Source organism: Osmerus mordax, chromosome 11 (assembly GCF_038355195.1).
Source record: "Osmerus mordax isolate fOsmMor3 chromosome 11, fOsmMor3.pri, whole genome shotgun sequence".
NCBI lineage: Eukaryota > Metazoa > Chordata > Actinopteri > Osmeriformes > Osmeridae > Osmerus > Osmerus mordax.
The window spans coordinates 3674328-3680986 of NC_090060.1; positions in this window are offsets into that span (position 1 = coordinate 3674328).

Consider the following 6659-nt stretch of genomic DNA (forward strand, 5'->3'; position numbering starts at 1 on the left):
CATGGTGCTCTAATGAATATAACATTTTAAAATCTACGACCATAGTGGCACCTACACAATAGGACATATGTTGTCGGCTTTTAATAGTTCATAAATGGGTTCCTCCTGGCAGTGGCTTATGTATATGTGTATTATGTCTTTGTTTTTCAATCTGAAACCTGATCTCACCTGACATTACAACGTTAATTTGTTTAAAGAGCAGCTGTTAAGTTATATTTTTGTTGTTGTTTTCATTAAATGAAACATTAGCATGCTCTGTGTAATTTATTAACCAATGTTTCAAAAAAAATATCAAAATGCAACTTTGGCTATGACGTACCAAGTCTTTGTCCGAAATATCGCCCATAGGGATTATAAGCTTTGCTTTATTTATCATTGCTTTATCAGAACAAATATTGTACACTTTTGTGTGGGTTTGTTGAAACTTGTGTATATACCAAAACAACAGGGCCTAATGAACAACTTCCATTAACTGATCCATTACATTTACATTTACATTTAGTCATTTAGCAGACGCTCTTATCCAGAGCGACTTACAGTAAGTACAGGGACATTCCCCCCGAGGCAAGTAGGGTGAAGTGCCTTGAGTCTACAAAAGGTCTACAAATAGTTAATGTGACTTGAGCTCTTTGCTTCCATCTTTGAGTCTGACTGAAAATGCCATCCAAATGTTACTGAGATTTTTTCTTACATATACTGTAGTATTGAAACAACTCATACAAATACCAGTGCACAACGGAACCGGTTATAAGGGGGGGCTGAGGGGGGCACTGTTTTTTTTGTTTTTGTTGTATTTTTAATTTTGTCTATTTTAGCTCAGCCAATCATAAAAATGTTTTGTTAAAAATAATACTTTTTACCAAATGCTGATGGGTTAGTTGGGTGGTATAAAAGTCAAGGACAGCAGGGAGAGAGGTGTGCTGCGAAGTTTCCACCCTACTAAAGTGTGCTAGAACTGGGCCTGGTGCACACCTGCATGTAAGAGCAAACACATATAAGACAGGAAAACAGGCATACATTTATAGCATATATGCAAATATATGTGGAACACTTCTAAACTAAATCTAACTTTTTACATTTTTGTAATCATATGCAGCAGATTCAGTTATGAACGTGTTAAATAATATACAGAATGTGCAAAGAAATTCTGCTGCATGTGTATGAGACAGTAGTATGTGTAATCATGGGTCTGTAGGTCAATCATATGTATATATGTTCATTGTTCACATATGAATGTGTGTAGGTTTACAGAGTCTGGCCTCATAAACAAGTCATGAGACCCCCACTGACACTGATTGTTATCTGTGTTACGGGTTAGGGAGTCAGGTGGCTGAGCGGTGAGGGAATCGGGCTAGTAATCCGAAGGTTGCCAGTTCGATTCCCGGTCATGCCAGCTGACGTTGTGTCCTTGGGCAAGGCACTTCATCCTACTTGCCTCGGGGGAATGTCCCTGTACTTACTGTAAGTCGCTCTGGATAAGAGCGTCTGCTAAATGACTAAATGTAATGTAATGTTACACTCATTCTTATAACACTTCTAACTTCTTCTATTTTTCATTTGTCACTTATGTTACAGTATTTTGTGCTTGCCTGTTTTTTCTCTGGCACTATATGTTTTTTGGTATGCATCATTAGACCAAAGAAAGATTATGAAAACCTACTTGGCAATAAACCTGTTTCTGTTTTCGATGTATTTATACATGAGTAGTTAGAGCTGAACATTTATTTAAGTCCTACACAGCCTCTCATAGAAAGGTGTTTCCTGTATTCTCAGCGTCGTTAGTATTCACCAGGGTTGTTAGTATTAACCAGGGTTGTTAGTATTGACCAGTGTTGTTAGTATTCACCAGTGTTGTTAGTATTCACCAAGGCAAGGCAAGGCAAGTTTATTTGTACAGCACATTTCAACAAGGCAATTCAAAGTTCTTCACATAAAACCATTAAAAGCATCAAAACATAATGCAAAAGGAAACAAGATTTAAAAACAATTAAGAACATTCAATAAGATTCAAAAAGCAAGAAATAAAATAAAAGTTGCAGTGCAGTTTAAGAAATAAAATGCAGGAGTGAGATGCAGAAATTGATATCCTTGAATCTGGTTCAATTAAAGGCAACAGCAAACAGTAAAGTCTTCAATCTGGATTTAAAGGAGCTGAGGGTCTCAGCAGACCTGCAGCTTTCAGGGAAGTTGTTCCAGATATGTGGAGCAGAAATCTGAATACTTCTTCTCCATTTTTAGTTCTGACTCCTGGAACACAAATTAGACCAGTCCCAAATGACCTGAGGGGTCGGGATGGTTCGTAAGGTAGCAGCAGATCACAAATGTATTTAGGCCCTAAACCATTCAGTGCTTTATAAACCAACAGCAGGATTTTAAAGTCAATTTTTTGTTGGACAGGAAGCCAATGCAAAGACCTCAGAACTGGAGTGATGTGATCCACCAGGGTTGTTAGTATTGACCAGTGTTGTCAGTATTCACCAGGGTTGTTAGTATTCACCAGGGTTGTTAGTATTCTCCAGGGTTGTTAGTATTCACAAGTGTTGTTAGTATTCACCAGGGTTGTTAGTATTCACCAGGGTTGTTAGTATTCACTAGGGTTGTTAGTATTCACCAGCTTTGTTAGTCTTCACCAGGATTGTTAGTATTCACCAGCTTTGTTAGTATTCACCAGGGTTGTTAGTATTCACCAGTAGGTGGGGCGTTTCTGCCATTGTGTGAAAGTATATATTCATTTCTAGAGTAAAAAGTTGCTACAGAAGTGTAATATTTTACACCTCTCTCAAAACAGGTTTTTGTTTCATTTTGATATTTCTGGACTGTTTGGTTTCTGCACCAACACTACTTGAAACTTTGATTACCCACTCACTCACTCACTCAGTCACCCACCATTCATTTTTTGGCAGACACGCATAGTCATTATGTTTGTGGATGTTTCTTTAGTTATTTAATGAATGCGTTTATTAATTGATCTTGTCATAGGCTATCCATGCTTTGTCACAGCCTCATATGCAAAAAATTGTTTGCTACTAGTATGTACAATATGTTTGCTTTGTCAATATTTGCCAAACATACCACTTTTAATATTTTTTAATAGATTATTATAATTATACATTACATGTTACTTGGCTTTATTTAAATGTATGTGTTATGATGGATGATGATTAAGTTCTCTGATTTATATTTATAATTATAAATGTTGTCCCTTCATTGTGGTCTGCTTTGGCAACATTGTTAGCCATTTCTAGCCAAGTACAGTACATTTCAGCAATATCTGATCTGGAAACACAGTGTTACTATCATATCCCTGCTGTTTTTTTCTAAAGATGATGTTTAAATATCATCAATATCAATAATAGGTATTTTAAGATGGAACTAGAGAGGGTACAATTTCTGGGGAAATTGTAGGGTGTGCTTGCTTGCGTCGGTTGCACAGGGGTCCGTTTTTGAATGACATTTTTACAACTGATATTTCTGTGTATGTTATATAAAAATGCATACTTATTATTTATAAAGATTACATAGATTTAAAAGCATATTTTTTTTGCTGCTCATTTACAACTGAAAATACGAGTGAAGTGTAGAATGAAATAGATGTCTTCTCATTTCCCCTGCAAGAGGCAGCCTCATCGTTGAAACAAAACGAATAAATTGGGCAGACCGGTGTAAAAATTGACCTAATCTCTATGACTTAAACGTCATTTTAAGTTTTTCCCTTCTCATTATATTTTCAGGCATTTAGCCTACTCATTGCATTCATTCATTAATAAAGAACCCCCTTTGAAGATTATTCTACGACGTTACCCGGCAGTAGAAGATGGAATCGCGATTCAAACAGTACCATCTGCTAACTGAAAATATGCCCCCCAAAACGTAAATAAGCTTGACATTTATTTAGTGGAAAATCGCTCATTCATAAAAAGCTCACTGGTAGCGATCATTGTCAGTAACAACGCAAAATGCGATATAGCCCTGTGTGGAGAAGCTGCCCCGGTAAATTGTACTACTACGGTACAGTACTAGTAGACTACTGCTGTGTTCGTCTTGGTAGCGATTGCGTTGGTTGAATTGGATTTAACGTTCCGTTGTACGGTTTAGGCTGAAATTAATTATTTTCATGAACAGATTGGCAACGTTTAGGCTGTGGCAATGAAGTTCAGGTTAGTAGTTAGATAGACTTTTGATTAAGTAAGGGGAGTGCCGAACATGTTCTGTCGCCGTTTGACTTCCTACAGCTGTGTAGATGTTTTTGTAGTGTCTCGCGTAGGCTACAGCATTGCAGTGAGCAACACTGGTTTGAAACCACAGGTAATGATAATTTCACCCACAAATCGTTTACTTGTAATGTAATGTCATAATAAATCCTACAACGAAAATGTATTTGTGAGGAATGTTTATTTTAAAGATTGAAAACAGATGCATCATAGACCACTGTAGTATGTGTTGCCCGGGCAACAGAGGCTAATGTCATGATGCTAATGCTTCAGTGAAATAGTAGACTACCGTTTCCAAAAGTAGATGTGGGCCTACTTCCTTAATAATATCAGCTAATATTGTACATTACATTTCATAATTGTGTTTCACATCACAAAGTAAAATGAGTAAATAGTTATCACCCTGGCCTCTTTGCTTGTGGCGTTCCTGCAGCTGCCTTGCAGTAAAGCTATAGTTAGCCTAGCTATCCCCCAAGTTAACAGATGTGAAACGAGTGTTCTGCTACAGGTAGTCACGCGTGTTTTCGTGACGTTAGTGAAGTAGTGATGTTAGTAACGTCAGTGACTGTGGCTAGCAAATTAGCCACCGTTAGCTTCACTTTTCACCACAAAAACGCAATTTCTACTTAAACCATGCAACGGAACGTAAATAAAAATACAACCAACGCAATCGCTACCAAGACGAACCTTCTGACACCGCCGTTGTGTATGTAGTCCAAATATTGACTGATCCTTAGGGGGGCGAAAATAAATAATAAATAAATAAATATATATGTGAGAGAACAAAGGTTGTGCTCTCGCCGAAGGCTTGAGCACACCCAATAATAATAATATATATGTGAGAGAACAAAGGTTGTGCCCTTGCCGAAGGCAAAGCACACCCAATTAGGACTGAGTATAGGCCATGATCTGAGTAACTAATAAGAAAAGTTAGAAATGTAAATATTAGATTACACATTTACAGTTTATGGTCAGTTGGTCAGAGTCATCATAAAGTGTACGTGTGTTTAGTAGTGAGGTAAACAGAAAAAAGTTCAGGGGTTAGCCTCTGACTGACGTAAGACTGGCTTACATGGACGGAATGTTCTGTACGGTTCTGACAGCTTCTGTCCTAGTCTTAGTACAGGATGTGGGGAACATGGTGACAAGGTGACATGCCTGAAAGAAAAATCTAAGTGAATCAATATAGTAATAGACAACAATCTAAAAATATAACAATTGATAATACATGATGAAGGTAATAAATAAACAAAGTAGTGCTCTTATGGTTCTTGCCTTTGGCACTTATTTGGTTTTTCACATCTCTTGGTAGTCGCTTTGGATAAAAGCGTCTGCTAAATGAATACATGTAAATGTAAATAATAATACAACACTTGATCTACTGATTGGAATTAACATAGCATTTAAAATGGTAATTCCTCCAATTTCTCCCACCCAACATGTTCTGAAATAACAATAAAGAACATGTCAGGGGCAGTGGACACGAAGGTTAAACCCCACAAATAACAGCAGTGTTGTGTGTCAGGGTTTACAGCCAGCCACAGGAACCACACAGGGACACCACAACACCGAGGATTAGAAGATTGCTCTGTGGTTTGTTTGGAACCACCAACAGTGTGGAAAAGCACTCCATTCTCTAGCTTCCATGGTGCTCAATGCAGGGTGGAGCAGGAACCTATACTCCTCTAATTGTGTTTACTGGACTGAAGCACCCTCTGTTCATGGAGCCAAATCCCACAATTAACCATTGGCAAGGATTGAGTTTGCAGAAGGGATGAGTTTGACGTATAGACTTTAAGTCATAAGAGCTAACTGGATCAAAAGTAAGGTTCCTTGTTGTGAATACTTATGCAAATAATAAATTTCTGCTTTTTTTAATTTCAATACTTTAGCTAAGATTATGGTTAAACTTCAATGTGAGGTTTTATTGTTTGAACATTTTTGGCATATTTACTTTTCCCATACAAAGTAACTGCTCTAAAAGGTAGAACTCTGTTTATTTAAAAGACCTTGACACTGATCTTGGTTGGCATTTGCTCTCAAGTTCCTTATTGATTTTACAGTACATTTAGTTTAAAAGTAGTCCTTGTTTAAAAACAAATTGTTATTGTGTTTATATCTGCTGTCAGCATGTTGGCACATTCTGCAGGGGCTTCACTTGTTCTTGGTTCTGTTCCAACATTGGGGAACAGAACCAAGCAGTGATATCTTCTCATGCAAGCTCAAGGACAAGCTATGAGAAACAGCCCACTTCTCGTTCAACAGACATAACAAATTCCACTGGGGGCGTTAGTTTTATGCGTGACGAAAACTGGAGACTTTTCTAGACTAAAATACAGAGTTAAAAAAAAAATGTTGCTTAAAATTGCCATTTGAGCTATACATTCGTTTGGAATTGTTTACAGTAGAGTATAAATTTGCTGACCATTTCTAAATGTCTTGATTGAA